Source organism: Sus scrofa, chromosome 6, assembly GCF_054392235.1.
Source record: "Sus scrofa isolate SSC_HxYL_T2T_F1_AM1 chromosome 6, Sscrofa_HxYL_maternal_Yorkshire_Landrace_v2.0, whole genome shotgun sequence".
Taxonomy (NCBI): domain Eukaryota; kingdom Metazoa; phylum Chordata; class Mammalia; order Artiodactyla; family Suidae; genus Sus; species Sus scrofa.
The window spans coordinates 9,257,952-9,275,170 of record NC_139388.1 but is presented as its reverse complement, the minus strand read 5'-3'; the positions used below and the strand labels follow the sequence as shown (position 1 = coordinate 9,275,170).

At 49.5% G+C, this 17,219-nt stretch overlaps 1 protein-coding gene across 10 annotated transcripts in view; it reads right to left on the bottom strand.

The window, feature by feature from the left end:
* The window catches only part of LOC106510465 (uncharacterized), an 806,226-nt gene that overhangs the window by 13,213 nt on the left and 775,794 nt on the right, over positions 1 to 17,219 (bottom strand). The window lies entirely within an intron of this gene.

Genomic DNA, 17,219 nt, shown 5'->3' with positions numbered 1-17,219 from the left:
CTATGGTGAGAGGGAGACAAACAAGAAACAAAGAGACAAGGAATATGTATTATAATGTAACATAAAGTAGAAGAGCAGACCAGCAGGGCTCATCACATAGCCCAGTGTCATGTCATGCAGGAGAGCGCTGTAGAGCAACTCATATGCTATGTCGCCTCGTGGAAGGCATTGGTAAGTGGTCCATTTTTGTATCCATCCCAAGAAGAACACCTGTCACCAGCCTGGAGCATCGGAGACACGGGGTAAGTGTTGATCAGCTGACCAAGTGAATCATTTTATGCGTGTGGTGTGAAACCTCTGATCTCAGAACCCTGTTTCCGCCACGGCCACTCTGTTGTTATGATCCCATTCCTGTGTCTGTTTCAATCACCCACGATGAACAAAGAATCACAAGAAGAAAGAGTGAGGGAAGGTCAGGTGAGCTGCAATTTCTCTCTGGCTCGAGATGGTGGTGGGTGTTTAGACTTGTCAGGCTGAACCTGGGGCCCTGAGACTATCTTTTTCGCCGCTTTAGGGGGGAAAGACCTGTTTTACAGGCAGGTGCCAAAGGAGTGAAGGGTCAGATGCAAGGGATACACAGCTTTTGAACTTAATCTTCCCCCCTTTTTAAAAAACTGTCTTTGACATTTGTGAAATCTGTTACTACCGCCAAACTGGTGTTTGCGACACACGAATCGGCATCGGTCTGTTTGCAGGTTGTTTCTGAGGGTAAAATGGCAACGGGGGAGCTGAGAAGTGAAGACGTAGGTTTTAAGGCAAATAAACAACCTTGAATTTCTTTACTTCGCCCCTGCCTCCCACCCTGTGGCCCAGTAGTATGTGAGGCATTGAATCAAAGCATAAAAACGATTATGAAAATGCCCCAGAGATTCTGTTCACATCTGCAATCAGAATTGCTAATATCTCACCTCCCTCCACTGTCCCGGTGTCATCTGATTTCATTTCCCTTGAGGTGACTAAGAGTCTAGTCATTAATATAACACCCACCGGCTTTATTGGAATTTACCGTCAGAAAGGTCTGTTTCCAGAAACTCCCTGCTCTGAATGCAGCTGCAGGGGCCGCCCTTCTTGGCTATTGCACAAGTCCGTGTAGCTTTCTTTATCCTGCAATCCCCTCCCAAACTTGAGCACCAACAAGAGACTGCGGTCCAGGTTCGAGGTCCCGGGGTGGAAAGGCTTGGTCTAAGCGTACATGCTGGAGGCATTCTAGAAGCTAGCTCTCGAGGGCCCCCACCCTCACCTTTCTGACAACACAGTCATGATCTGGTAGTAATGTAACCACAGGGATGAGGATGGTGATAAACCACCACGGTCAGGAAATACAGGAGATGGGAAAATGATCCAGAGCCCGTGAGGATGAAAGAATTCACATCCAGAATATGGGCCATACGCTAAGACCAGCATCCCAGGTTCTTGGACCACTAAATAACCTGTTACAAAGAAGGGGGGAAAGGGAGCCTGTTACTGATTAAAACAGACCTTCCTTTAGATCTAAAAGAAGAGGCTCCAGCCCGGAGAAGTAGCAGAACGCCACAGGGCGAGTCAGCTTGTGGGGGAGGGGCAAATGTCTACACTGCCTGTGCTTTCCCGCCTCCTTGCATTTACCTGCGATGAGGTCCCCTTCCCTGGGAGACCTTCTTTGACCGCTGCTCCCTCACCCCATTGGGATGGTGTCTTTCTACTCTGTGCTCTAATGCTGGCATGACATTTATGACTGTACATTGTAATTAGACAGATATGTTTTTTAATTTTTAAAAATTTGTGGCAACTCTAGACCCACAGGTAGTTGAGAGGCATACAGTGCAATTTTCTTACATGTGTAGACATATATGACCACTACGGGAATAGGAGTTCCCGTCACAGCGCAGTGGTTAACGAATCTGACTAGGAACCATGACGTTGCAGGTCCAATCCCTGGCCTTGCTCAGTGGGTTAAGGATCCAGCATTGCTGTGTGTAGGTCACAGACGCGGCTCGGATCTGGCGTTGTTGTGGCTCTGGCGTAGGTCGGCAGCTACAGGTCTGATGAGACCCCCTAGCCTGGGAACCTCCATATGCCGCAGGAGGGGCCTAAGAAAGCCAAAAAAAAAAAAAAAAGATACAGAACAGACACAAAGACATAGAGAACAGACTTGTGGAGGGAGTGGGATGGACTGGGAGTTTGGGGTTATTAGATGCTAACTATCACATTTAGAATGGATGAGCAATGAGGTCCTACTGTCCAGCACAGGCAACTCTATCCAAGCTCTTGGGATAGAACATGATGGAAGATAATATAAGAAAAAGAATGTATATATATGTATGAATGAGTCACTTTGCTGTATGGCAGAAACTGGCACAACATGATAACTTAACTATATTTTAATTAAAAAAAAAAGATTCAGGAGGTCCTGTTGTGACTTGATGTAATAAACCAGACTAGTATCACGAGGACATGAGTTCGATCCCTGGCCTCGCTCAGTGGGTTAAAGGATCTGGCATTGCCATGAGCTGTGGTGTAAGTCACAGATGCAGCTCAGATCCCACCTTGCTGTGGCTGTGGTGTAGGCAGCAGCTACAGCTTCAATTTGACCCCTAGCCTGGGAACCTCCATATGCCACGGGTGTGGTCACAAAAAGACAAATATATATATATATAAATACTTCCATCACAAGGATCTCTCCTGCTGGCCTTTTGTAACTGCCTTTTATTTCCCCCATGGTTCTGTGGGCATCAAGACTCAGGGCTCTTCTGTTTAATCTCTGTGTCCTGGTTCAAGAAGCTGACTCCAACCAGCACGTCGTGACTTGCAGGTGTGTCCACATGCATACTCGTGGAACAGATTCAGATTCCATCACAGAAAGAGAGTAGGAAACTCTGGACACTTTCTAGAAAGGTTTTGGCCAAGAGAGAAAGAAAACATCTCGAGGTATAAACTCCTAGTGACATCTCACCTTACGGACCTTTTCTCCTGGAAAAGGGAAGAATGGGACGATTCCGGCGGTGACCACGGCATCGCCCTGCCTTAAACCATCACCTCCTCAGGTGCGTCAAACAGAAACATGCGCTACGGGAGGGACAGATTGCCCTGCAAAATGAAGCATGTACACCTGACTTTCTTTTCTTTTTTTTTTTTTTTTTTTGGTCCTATTTTTGTTCCTTTTGCCTCGCCTTTCCATGAATACACTCTCTGAGGTGCGTGCACTTGCAAACGCTGGACTTGTGGTGATTTGGACCATGGGGACACACCTGGCTTGATGGGGACAGGGCTTCCACCAAGGGATTGGAGGTATCCCACAAGACTGTTGGGGAGCTGTCTGCTTCAGGCTTTCCCCTGACAGACATGGAAGACAAGGGACGTTTTCGCTCATTGGCCTTGAGCCTGCTCTTGGTTTTCATGCTACCAATGGCAGAATTTTCAGAAACCCCCTTGGAGGAGCAGGGATCTTCAGGTGAGTCCATGTCCCAACTCATGTGCTTCGGTGATGCAGGAAGCCACCAATGACACATCCGAATCCCTAGGTTTTGATGGATGATTAAATGTCAAAACATGTAAGATGACTGTGGTTTCTTCCAAGCCCTGTCTTGAAAGGGAGCCACCAGGTGAACCGTATTTAAATCACGAGGGGGCAGGGCTTTACTCATTGAAAGCCTGTCCTGTGTCAGGCTTTGTGTTAGTTGGGTAAATGAAGGGATTAAAAAAAAAATCCTGTTACTCATCCATAGAGCATTCCATCTGCCTGTGCATTCAGCCATCCATTTTTATGTACAGAGTATAAATTAGTTTTAGTTGCCCTTGGGGACACAGGAAAGACCACTGAGGCAACAGCAGGTTTGGGAAACGTCTTTGCCGTATCTTCTAGGTGCAAATACAGCTTTGCCTCTTAGACATAGCAAGAACACCTGCCCCTTAGAATATAGGTGGAATGGCTTCTTGGTGACTAAAAGAACTGGTGTTATCTTCTTTCTGCTTTAAGTAAGAAAACAAATTGACCAGAAAAATAACCTGTTGTTGTGGGTATGCCCTCTGCCCTCCAGCACTTAGATTGTGCGGTTTTGCTTTTCAGAAGAGAAAATCTCAGAGAATATTATTTTCCCCTCACTGGTAGCTATCTGTTCATCTCTCCAGGGAAATGTACTTTATATATTTCCATGTGATTATTTACTTTCACTTGAGGAAGAGTAAACTTTTTTTTTTTTTGCTTTTTAGGGCTGCACCCGCAGCATACGGAGGTTCCCAGGCTAGGGGCCGAATCAGAGCTACAGCTGCTGGCCTTCACCACAGCCACAGCAATGCCAGGTCCGAACCACATCTGTGACCTACACTGCAGCTCATGGCAATGCCAGGTCCGAACCACATCTGTGACCTACACTGCAGCTCATGGCAATGCCAGGTCCTTAAGCCACGGAGCGAGGTCAGGGATTGAACCCGCAACCTCATGGTTCCTAGCTGGATTTGTTTTTGCTGCCCCATGATGGGGACTGCTTAACATTTCTTCTTGACAACCTCACTGAGCCTTTCTGAAGCTGCACTGTGATGCAACACACCTGGCAGGTAGAAGTCCGCCTCAACTGGCTCATTCTCACTGGTTTCCTGTTGCTCTGGGAGAACCAATGGCCCGGGATGGAACTGAAGATTCTCTTGAAGGTTAAAAGGTGTGTCATCTTGAACTTGGCTCTGGGTTTATTGGTGCCACTGGAAGACTACCCCCATCGTTCTGCCCTGTGCTGACCTTTTCCAGCTATGATAATAAAATCTAAGCAGCTGGTCACCCAACTTCTTTAAATGTAGGGACAGGCTCACGCCGGAAGCACCCTTCCTGCCAAATCCTTGCTATAGAGATTGTGTACAAATTCTGACGCCATGCAACAGAAGTTGGGAAGAGGAAAAAACCTACTAAACTAATGAAAGGGGAAAAGACACAGGAGACAAAAAGCCAGGGCTTATCACGGAGCTCAGGCTGTCTCGCAGGCAGAGTGGGGTCAGAGCGCTGTGCTGTGTTTTCAAGTTGTTAAGGCCGCACACCCTAGCATCGCTTGGAGGGTAGGAAATAATTAGTGATGACATACGCAGAGCCAGGGCTTTTCTCACTGTCCTAAGGGAGTCAGGGTCCTTGCACCTTGTCTTAACTCACTCCTATGGATAAGATGTGCCGGGGAGTTTCTTCCCTGTAAGATATCAGCGCCGGGTCTCAGGACCACAGATCTGTGCCTTAGAGGTCTACGAGTCTATCTCTGCCTCCGTATTTTTCAAAGCTGTTTCTACTTCAGAGCATGTGGCAGTACCCCGGCCCCAGGGGCTGGCACATGGCAACCCAAAGTTGGTTGCCTTCTTATTTCCAGCTGGGGAGGGACAAGGGAGGGATGTCGGGACGCTTGCTGGGGTACCGTTCCCGTTGCAGAAACAGCTGCACTCACATCATCCACCAACACGTCTCACTGTCACAGCTAATGACTCTCGCGTACAGTGCCTTGGAATTGCCACTGGGAAAGAAGCCAGAGCCATGATGGGGTCGGCGGGGCCGAGATAAGATCTTGACTCGCCTGACCTCTGGCCCGGCCTCTGTGCAAGAGACGACCTGGCTCCTCTTCCCGGTGCCTCCAGAGATGGAAACGGCCTGGCCACCCAGGGGGTCCACTGCGGGGCCAGATCTGGGATGAGTCTGGCACCTGTGCTCCATCCATAGACACCGCGACTGCTATTATTACTAATCGTCGGCTTTCTGAAAGAATTCATAGAAATGTGTGACTTGGCTTGTTTTACTTCTGAGAAACGGAGGTTAGTGCTCGTTCCTTGGAGGAAGTTCTGTGGCTTCGAGAGGAAGAAAATCATATACCAAAGTGACCTTTTCCCCCAAGTGCTGTTCCGTGCGCCAAACTCATTAGCCGGGTTCTAACTGGCTTGAAGGCTGAGCCTAACGGGAAAAGTCACTCTGCGAAGACGACACAGTCTGCAGGGTTCCTTGTTTACTCGCCCGGTGACTTTGGTCTTAAGCGCGTTCGGTTTGCTGGTAACGAGCTGGTTTTTCAGAGGGGACGGCTTGGCAGCGCCTCCTGGGTCTCTGAGCCAGCAGCCAGGAAGCGGGGAGGGGCCCACAGAGACCCCGCAGCCCCAGTTCTCCCTGGATGCCCCCACCCTGTCTTTGCTGGAGGAAGAAAAAAAAAATCACAGCTCCACTGTTGGTCCACCCAGGATGGGCCACCTGCCAGGGAGGTGAGGGCAGCGGGGCCTGGGAAAGGAGCACCTCTATGAGGCAGAGGCCCGGGCGGCCGAGCCTCCCGGGCGCCAATTCACCGAGGGGGCGGCGGGGGAGCCTTGCTGGGTGAGGAGCCTGGGCTCCGACCAGCGTGTGGTGAACAGCCTCCCACACAAGCAGCCAGGATGACGGCGCAGGCGAGGGCAGCCGCACCGGCTGTGGGAGGAGGTGGGGGCTTGGGAAACAACACCCGCCCCCTCGCTGCCTCCCCTGATGGGAAGCCAGGGCCCCTGGGGGACGGGGCTGGGGGGTGGGGCTCTGGCTGAGGGCAGGGAGCCACCAAAGCCACTTGGCTTTGGAAAGACGGGACTGGAGGTCTCACCTAAGCCTTGAGAAATTCCAGAAGATTCAACCAGGTCCCTTTCATTCTAGTGCTGACTTCGGCTGATGTTTGAATGTAAGAAAAGAAAACTAGGGACCCCAGGGGCTTCGTTCACTTCCCAATAGCCCCCGTGCATGCTTTAGGGGGCCCCCTCGAAAAGGCCACTTGCATCTTAATGACGAGCTGCCCTTTGTCAATCTTCAGAATGTATTTACCTCCTAAGCCATGGAAGCTCCCCATACCATACTTGCTTTTTTTAGAGTTGAGTTACAATGTTGTGCCAATTTCTGCTGCGCGGCAAAGTGACCCAGCCATATGTGTATCTATGACATCCCCTTTCTTATATTACCTTCCATCCCGTTCTATCCCAAGAGATTGGTTCTAACTCCCTGTGCTACATGGCAGGACCATTCTGCTTTTCTATTCTCAGCGTGACAGTTTGCACCCACTAACCCCAAACCCCCAGACCATCGCATCAGTGACTATTCTCTACTTCTCCAGACACCTGTGAGCTCTTTGAGGGCAGCATGGACTCTCACGGTCATAACCCGGAAGAATATGGGTTACTATCCGAATGCAAGTTCGAGAACGTTGAAAACGAGCTGCTGCTGTGCCTATAAGAGAGTCTAATTCTTGGGTGGCCTCAGGGGCCAGAGGGCATTTCCTTGTCTCAGGATCCAATTTGGAAAGTCACCTTCGGCTCCAGCCTAGAACACTCCGGGAAGGCAGAAGCATGTGTGTTCATTATGTTGGCATAATGAAACCCAGATGAAAAGGCACCCCTCCCCCCAAAACGACACGTGAACTTGATGTCTAATGCTAATGAATTATGTGTTCCTGTGTCTTTTTTTTTTTTTCTATCTTCATTTCTCATCAGCACAAAAGAACGCTCTTTCTGTTTCTGACTTTACCAGAAGTCACACTTGTGTATGAAAAGCTAAGATAAGATTCTCAGTAAAGGAAGCACCACAATTCTCTCTCTGTACCCTGACTGCTACCTGGGGAAAGCCGTCTGCATTAAAACGAACCACATCCCTTCCATGAAAAACCCGCTGCATTTGTAATGCCATTCCCTCAGCATCCATGGGTCAAAGGTCAAAGCCTGCTGGCAACCAAGACTGGAAAGGTCGCCAGGAAGAAAGCTGTCTGATTTCTCTACAAGAGCACATCCCCACCCTCACAGCACCCCCCCCCCCAAGAAGGCAGTGGGAAGAAAGAGGAAGATTCTGGAAAATCACCATGGAGCCCCTGCATGTGACACTGTGAGGAAGCGTTCAGAGCGGCGGCCACAGCATCCACTGGAGAAGCCAGGCAGCCAGCCTCTGAGGCTGTCTTTCCCTCTCCTCAAATGCCATCAGGATCCAAAGTCTAGGGAATCCCATCCTGAGTCCATCCTCTCCCATCTTTGGGCCTTCGCCACCGTTTTAAAAAAAACAGCTTTACTGAGATATAATTCAGCTACCATACAACGCCCTGGGAGCGTACAACCCAGCGTTTTTAAAAAACAGTCACAAGGTTGTGCCACCATCACCCACTCTCTCATCCCAGGGCATTTTCGTCACCATCCGCCCATCAGTGGTCTCTGTCCCCTTTCTTCCCAGCAACCACCAATCTATTTTCTGCCTCTCTAGATCTGCCAGGTCCGGGGACAGTTCATATAAAAGGAATCATACAAAACAGGGTCCTTTTTGTCTAGCTTCTTTTACTTCGCTTAATGTTTTCGAAGTTCACCCATGTTGTAGCACGCGTCAGCATTTCATCCCTTTTTAGGGCCGAGGACTATTCATTCCACTGCGTGGATGGACCATGTTTTGTTTCTCCATCCATCAGCTGATAGGCACTGGGTTGTGTCCAACTTTTGGCCACCGCACATGGTACTGCCATGAACAACTGTGCACAAGATGTTGGCTGGATACCTGCTTTCCTTTCTCTTGGGGAGATACCTAAAGAGTGGAATGGCTGCATCACATGGCAACACAGTGTTTCACCATCTGAGCCACCGCCCCACTGTCTACCGTCGTCCCCACCTTCTTTTCTTGGGACCACACGACAGCCCCTGGAGTGTCCTCTCTGCCCTCAGTGTTGCCTCCTCCCTCCCGTCAGCAGCCGGGAGCAAAGCCTCTCATCCAACAGATCCCTTTAGAGCCTGTCTAGGGCGCCAGAGGGAAAAGGCACGGTCCAGGCAGCTGATAACAAAGCCGGAGCTGGGTCCCGGTGCTCAGTGCCCGAGTGGTTCGCACCCGGATAAATGCACGGCTCCCCGCTAGGATCCGAGAGCTTCTCCCTGCTCTTCCTTTCCTCTGTGGATGGCTCCCCCATCACCCCGCCCCACCTCGGATGCTGACCCTCTCCTGGCTTGAGCCTCTGTGCCCACCACGTATTCCGTTCCCTCTGCTTAGATTAGAACATGCCGTTCTTCGCAAGGCTGCCTGAATGAATGAGGAGATACATCAAATTCAGTATATTCAATATACGAACTTGCTCAAGGCCACACAGCTGGCTGATGGCAGACTCCCCACCAGATTCTCATATCAAAGGCTTTTTATGTGTTTGTTTTAACTGTCTCCTTTGAGTCAATCATCTAATATATCAACTTGTATTTGCAGACTTTTTTTTTTAACCTCTCTATCAGAGCTTCTCAACCACAGCACTATTGATATTCGGGGCTGGATAATTATTTGCCCAGGAGGTTATCCTGTGTGCTCTAAAACATTTCAGCATCCTTGGCTTCCATACACTGGATGCCAATAGCGACCCCTGCCCCTCAACACCCCCCCCCCCAGGTTGTAACAACCAAAAATATCCCCAGACATTGCCAAGTCCCATGGGGGACAAAACTGTCCAGTTGAGAACCACTGCTTAGATCTATTGTCTTGCTCAGTGAATACTGCAGATGAGAAGAGCCAAGTGCAGGGAAGGAGACCTATGCGAATATGGAAGAAACCTGAGTCATAAGGTTGGAAATCAAGAGTCTGTGAGAGTTCCCTGGTGGCTCAGTGCGTTTAGGACCCGGCTTTGTCATTGCTGTGGTGCTGGTTTGATCCCTGGCCCTGAAACTCCTGTATGCTGTGGACGCAGCCAACATCAACCAAAAAAGAGTTTATGAGTGATCTGAAGTAAATGAGACTATCCCATTTGCCAGACTGCTCATTCTTCCAGAAGTTTGGTCAATAAATATCAACTTAATGGACTCCTAACCTCCCTGGGGACAGGCGGGAGGCATGATCTTGTCCCTTGAGCCAGTTCCACAAAGTATTTTTCTGGGGAGTTTGCATCATCCTTTTCAGACACTTGAACTTTAGAGTAACAGGAAGGAGTAAGAGATGGTTACGGGAGACCCTAGGATAAACGGGGGGTCCATTTATAAGTGCTTCCTGTTAATTTCGACAGCTTGTACCTCCCTCCACTCTAAGTCTTAGGACTGAGTCTGAGAAGCTGAAATTAACACAATTGCTCTGAGCCAGTGACTTTCCAAACCAGGATGCTCCCCAGCTCCTGCTGTGCTGTTCAAACTTGGTGGGACGCAACTGGAGGCTCCATTAGGAACCCCCCCGGGAAGACACGAGTCTTCTTATTCTTAGCAGGAGATAACCAAATATAAGATTCATCTTTTGCCCCCCTGGCAGAATCAATACATTTGCATGAAGCATATTAAATGTTTAATTAAAATCCAATTCTCAAGCATTTGCAGGAAGTTATAAAAACCCTTTGGAGGAGGTCTGGAAGCCAGGGGTGCTTGCAAATTTACCAAGACGCTGCTGCCCATGAGCCACCGAGTTTTCTCCTTGTTCTGTCTCTGCGGTACCTGAGTTGTTCAGTGGGTATCGGAGCTGCTTGATGTAATGGTGCAACGATGCTCAGAAAGCTGCTAACATGACAAATATCTGAGAGCTGAAGGGGAGAATCACTAGACTCTCTCTGGCTGGGATTCAGAATCTACCTCCATGCCCCTCCTGTGGCAGGAAGGGAGCTGGGCGCTAGTGCAGAGCCTGTGCTGGAGAAACACAAAGATCCCGAGAGCAATTTGAAGCTGAAGGGGGAAAGTGCTTAGAGACAGAATTTTGCTCCTTTGGCTATAATTGCCAGTGAGACTTCCTGGGGCCTCAGAGCTGGCTGTTCCGAGCAGAGAAGCAAGGCTCAGTTGATGTACCCCAGGTGCTCTCACGCTGCAGGATGAAACCTTATTTAGGAGCTGTATTAATTGAATCCTCACTTTGTGTGGATTGATGGAATTCATATCAGAATGTCCCCTCGCTGTTGGAGATGTCTCTTGCCGATCGCCTCTGCCCTCCAAAGTTGGAACTCAGCTCCACTGTAGATCTTTTTTTTCCCCGTCTGCTTATTCATTCATGCAATCATTGCCACACTCATTTATTCCATGAAAGCTGATTTGGAACCTTCGAGGTATCCTGTGCTGTATTTGTCCCCAAGTCAACTGTGATCTACGAAATGCCACTGCTTCAAGTGATTTACCTGAACCACCTTCTCCAAACTCCATGAGTCTTTTGAAAGCAGAGGGTTTTCTCTAGCTGGAAGCAGAAGGGGAAGTCAGAGCAATTCAAAGCCCAAGAAGGATCTGACCTGCTGTCACCGGCTTGACGATGGCAGGGGCAGACATGTGACAAGGAACACGTGTGCTCCTGAGCAACTCAGAGTGGTTCCCACCTGACAGTCCAAAGAAACGGGGGCCTTGGTCCCACCACTTCGGGGAAGAGGATTCTGCCAGCAATGTGAATGAGCCTGAAAGCAGAGTCTTCCCCGGGGCCTCCAATGGAGAGTTTGGTTGAGGCGGCACCTCGACATTGGCCTTGCACGCCGAGCCCCTCGGCAGAGGACCCAGCTGAGCCCACTGAGACTTCAGACCAGCAGAACTGTGACATCAGAGGCAGGCGTCGGTTCCAGCCTTCAAGTTTGTGGTATTTGTTATGCAGCAACAGAAAACTAATATCAGCTCTCACTATGACTGATGCGCACAGACTCATTTTCATTCTCACTGTTAGCCGGTAAGCTGGGTATTATTGTCTTTGAATTACAGGTGAAGAAACTAAAGTTCAGAGAAGTTGAGACACCGAATCCAGCCCACACAGCTTGTCAGGGCGGGAGAGGTAGATTCTAATCACAGTCAGCTGACTACAATTCTAGTGTTTTTCCACCTGTCCGCACGGCCTGAGAAATCTCCCTGGTGGGTGGGCCCGTGGTCACTTTCTGTCTGGGACCCTCCGGCACGGTCATGAGGAGCATGGGACAGTGGAAGGAAGAGGCCACGGCTGCCGTCCCACACAGAACCTTGGGGCGGGGAGGAGGGCTTGCGGGCCCAGAGCCTGCAGGACAACACAGACGTGGGGCCAGAGAGAAGAGGGGGTGGCGGTGCCATCCAAGGTCACGATGTGGGGCAAAGAGGCATCGCCAAAGATCCAAAGGGGCAGCAGGCCTGTACGGCATCCTGGGGACACTAACCAACCTCCATGCTGTCCTCTGACAGCTGTCACTCGGTGCTGTCATGGATCCCCACGTGCCACAGCCCCCTGCAGGTCAGAGGCCACACAGCCGATGCGTTTCCTAGACCCTCCGCTTCCGGGCGAGACCCAGCTGTGTGCTGAAGAACGGCTGCCCCGAAGCAAAGGGAGCAGGATTCTCACCTCCCACGTCTGGAGCCGCTTTAGAAATTAGAGCTCCCACCTCCTTTTCGGATTCAGACGGCATTTTCTGCTCAGTCCAGAAACTTGGGAGGGTACAAAGAGACAGTGAAGGAGAGCTAACGACTTAGAAACAGTAGCTGTTACCAGGGCTTTCCTCTAAGGTGTTTTTTTGGTTATAAATACACCAAAATACATACACCGATATGTGACTGTATGCCTGAAGGGTATTTTTAACAGAGATGGAATCAGGTGGAACCTACCTGTATTCACCAACTTTTCATAATCTACCAGCCACACTTTCCCTGGTCCATCAAGCACTCTTTGAAAGCAGGTCTTTACCAGCGACATAAACCTTAATGCTGTGATCATAAAAGAATATATTTCATTCTTTTGCTTGTTTGGGGACTTGATAATACTTTTCAATTTCTCGGTAATATACAAACTGCTTTGATCTCTACCCTTGTACATCATATCTGAATATCTGATCATCTCTGTGAGATAAAGATATAAGACTGGGCTTACCAGGCCAGGAGGGTTAATCTCGTGTGTCAGCTTGACTGGCCGTGGGGTACTCAGATTAAATGTTATTTCTGGGTGTGAGGATGCTTCTGGAAGAGCAAAGCATTTGAGTCTGTGGACTCTGTCAAGAAGATGCCCTGCTCGGTGTCAGGGGCGAAGCATCAGCAAGTCCACTGAGGGCCTGGACTGAGCAAAAGGCAAGGAAAGAAGGATTGGCCCCTTCCCCCAACCTCACAGCTGCCTCCTTTTTTTGCCACCCCGCAGCTTGAGCTGGGACATTTCACCTCAACTGTCCCCTTGGACTGGGGGCTACACAACTGGCTCTCTGGTTTCTCTGGCCTTTGGACTTACCCTGAATCCTACCACTAGCTTTCCTGCTCCCCAGCTTGCAGCTTATTAGATAGATAGACAGACAGACAACAGACAGACAGACACATACAAACATACATACACACCCAGCTACAGAGACTCATAGACAGATATCCAATAGGATTAATACATATCCGATGGGGTCTGTTTCTCTGGGGAACCCTGATCGATGTATAGGCTGAAGGGTAATATGTATCTGCGGATGCTTATACGACAAAGTATTTTCGAGACAAGTTGTATCGGTCTTTCCACACCAGAGTGTAGGGTAAGCTGTTGGGAATGTCACGTGCTCCGTAAGTTGAAAAACCGACGTCAGTGTGACCCACAGTCTATCTCCTTTAACGGCACTCCAAGAGCTTGCCCTGGATCTGTGTCCTCTGACCACCCTTCGTGTTTCACACAAGCCCCTGTGCCCCAAGCAGGGGCGCCCCTCAAATGTCTCCAACCACAGCTCACGGCCACGCAGGATCCTTAACCCACGGAGTGAGGCCAGGGATCGAACCTGCATCCTCATGGATGCTAGTCAGATTTGTTTCCGCTGAGCCACGATGGGAATTCCCCACTATGGGCATGCTTTTAAAATTCACTCTTTGTCCATAAGCTCCTGTGCCTGGTTCATAGCTAAGAAGAGCAGTGTTATTCAGCGTCAGCTCTTTGGTGAGGAGAGGAAGAAAGGAGAACAAAGCTAACTGGGGACACGCCATGCACTAGACCCTGCATCTTTCTCCACTCCGTGTGTTATTTCTTTTTAAGCTGCGCGAGGTACTCTTGCCCGTGTCAAGGTCAGCATTCAGAAGCTCGCCAAGGCCCACAACCAGTGCTGTGTTGGACAGAGGGAAGATGTGAACCCGAGTCTTGTCTGTTTCCAGCCCCCTGCTCTTGCATCATTACATCCTGTCACCAATTACCCTAGAAACAGGTCGTAAAGCGGGTCACCGCCCCCACAGCAGCCACCTGGAGAGCACGTCCCTAAGGCTCTCCTCCTCGCTGGCTCAGAACTCCCTTCCCTTCTGCCTCCTGGGCTCAGCTCCCCAACAGGCCACCTGAACCCAAATGCCTGTCACAGCCTCTGCTTTGTGGGGCCTCCAAATCCAGGTGTTTGCTTAGAAGACCTGAGCTCCGGGATGACCCGGGGGGCCAGGGTATCACAGGGCTCAGAAGCCAGCTCCCGCCTTTCCTTCTCTGGTCTTGGGCTCCCCAGAGGTGACCACAGGGTGCCCTGCCTGCTGTGTGAAACCTCTCCAGGGAGCAACACCTGCCGCAGAGGCCTCACCTTCCTCCCAGCTGGGCCTACGCGTGACGATGGATGAGTCACAAGTGAAAGATGGAGACGTCTCCCCCCTGCTGCTGGGCTCCGGGTCCCCAAACCACATCTATGTTTTCATGTATGTGTTGGGATGATTCAGCGGAAACTTCTGGTCAAACGGATCACCATAGCAACTTTCAATAGACATCCAGCATGCAAATGAGAGAGTGGGAAGGGCCACTTTCTCAATAGCCCCAAACCACCATCCTCTGAACCCTCTGTGGAATGAACGCGAGACCCTTTGAAGGTTGAAAGCAGAGGCTGCTTACATGCAGGTCGGCACCTGGCTGGCTCTCTTGGTTATCTTCAGATGTTACAGGCAGAAAAACTAAGTCCCCGGGGTGGAAGCTACACTCTGAATTGTTCATCTCACAGGACAGACATCTATAGCGGAGCTGGGAGCCTGGGCTTCGCAAATTTTCTCTGCGTCATGTATAAGCTTCAGGATCTTGGGCACATTAGGAAGACTCTCTGAGTATCAGGATTTTCATTTGTAAAATGGGGCTAAAAAAACCTCGCTCAATCAAGATAGGTGTCTGAGACAGGGATTGGAAAATGCTTTGCACACAGCAGGTCCTGCAATAAATGGAAGCTACTGCACCATCTTCTTTGGATCTTCTGAGCCCTATCTTTTTTCTTTAGGGCCCTGTCTTCGATCAAATGCCAGCTAGATGAAAACTTGTGGTCTTGATGGCTATGGATGGAAATGCCAATGTGGCATCTGCTCTCAAAGGCTCCAGGAGCTGCTGCTCAGAGGTGAAAGGGGAGTCATGGGCATTAGGCAGGGTTGGGGTCAAACGGGTTTGAATTCATCCCGAGGAGGTCCTCTCAACGAAATTCTACAGTACACAGATTTCAACTTATAAACTCAATGGGGTATTGGAGAAGGAGAAGTTCTGTGGTTGACACATGTACTGTATCAGATAGGAAAGCCATTGGCTACAAGCAACAGACTAATCAATTAATAGGTACTTACATAGGAGGACTAGTATTCTTTGTCTGTCTCTCTCTCACACACATCCCTGACAATTCTGGAGGTAGCTGATTGCTAGCATTAGTTCATAGTAAGGTTTTACCATCTCATCATTTCTGCAGTTATCATCTTTTCCTCCTTGCTATCACCTCCTCTTGCCAAGGGGGCTGCTGAAATCCAGCCATCATGCTTGCCTTCCAAGGTAGTAAAAAACAAAAGGGAAACTGATGTTTGGAATGTTTATATCTTATTTACGCAAAATGAGTTCTATGGGCATTCCTACAAGTTCCTGGCCACAGCTACAGGAGTATTAAGCAAAATGATTTTTTTTTTAAAGCTGAATCAGCTTCTATAGCAGAAACAGATAAAAACCAAGGAGTTACGACAGTCAGCTTACATTCCCCTTAGATTCATTTATTTTAGGACTATTTGCTTAAATATTATCTGACTTTGCAGAAATGTCATATAATTCTAGAATCAGGCAGAGTAACTTCCTCTACTTTTAGGAGTTTAAACGTGAGTGGGCACCCTCTGTCTGCCTCTTTGAAGTCCCAGAAGACAGTCTTTTGCTTTCCTTCAAAAATCACAAAGCAAATAGGAGCTGCTGATCAGTCATCATTTCCTTAACACTCTGTTGCATGACACTGGAATCAATCTCGCAAAGGGACAACAACCGATGCGCAAGCCACTTTTAATGTTTTGGCTGCACCTGCGTCAGACAAAAATTCCCAGGCCAGGGCTTGAACTCGTGCCACAGGAGTAACCCACACCACAGCTGGATCCTTAACCCTCTGAGCCTGACTCTGACTCCAGCTATAACCTTCAGTCAAGGACACAACTGACCCCACAAGAGGGGGCAGGAGCTAAACACCCCCCCCCGCCCCGCCCCTGCCTCCAGGGTCCCTCTGAGACCCGACCCAGACGGAGACCAGAAGGCTCGGGGCGTCCACTCACACATCTGCGTAGCTCTGCCTTTTGGAGCCCAGGGCGGATGGAGAGAGGAGCAGAGAGAGGACCTGGGGCGGGAGGAGGCCCAACACAGACACGACCCTGAAAGAGGAGAGGGAGGCAGTTACCACCCTTCCCTGTCCTCTGTGCTGTTCATTATCCCGAGGGCTCCAGAAGCTTCCATGGAACACGTGAAGATGAGGCTCACATAGGACAGGGCCCCATCCTCACCGTCCAGCCCACGCTCTAACTTTCGTGTCACCAGATTAGAAGTGGCCTCAGTTGTATTTCCTCTTAAAAATCCCCCGAGAGGGACACTGGTGATGAACACATATTGCCAGTGTTGTCACTGTATCCTTTTCATCAATAAATGTATGACCTAAATTATAGGAACATAAGTCTCCTTAAGGGATTTGGGTGGAAGGAATGGTGTGTGTGTGTGTGTGGGGGGAACAGAGCTATTTATACATTTTTCAGTAAATTAGTCCAGGTTACAAATGGTAGTACAAGGAAGAACCATAGGATGGGCAGACAGTCAGGAGATGCATTTTTTTTTTTAAAATGGCAGGTGACAAGAAGAAAGGGGAGAAGATATACACACGTCAATTATATAGGAATATGTTATGCATATATTCATTTCATAATGTGTTTGCACCAGTGGACCAATCAACTCAGTCAAAATAGAGGCTCCAGGAGCCACATCTGCAGGGTAACGTGTTTCTTTCAAGATAACCCTGAAAAGTGATGCTAGAAGATTCTGCACCATCCTCCTGGCTGCTCCTACCCTGAGGACAGGGCGCAGGCTTTCTGGCGCTTGGGGAATGTACTTGAGGGAGCGGCCAGGCATGTTGTGGTGCTACTGGAGGTTCTGCCTTTCTGAGGATCACCAACAACCCCAACGTCGGGTT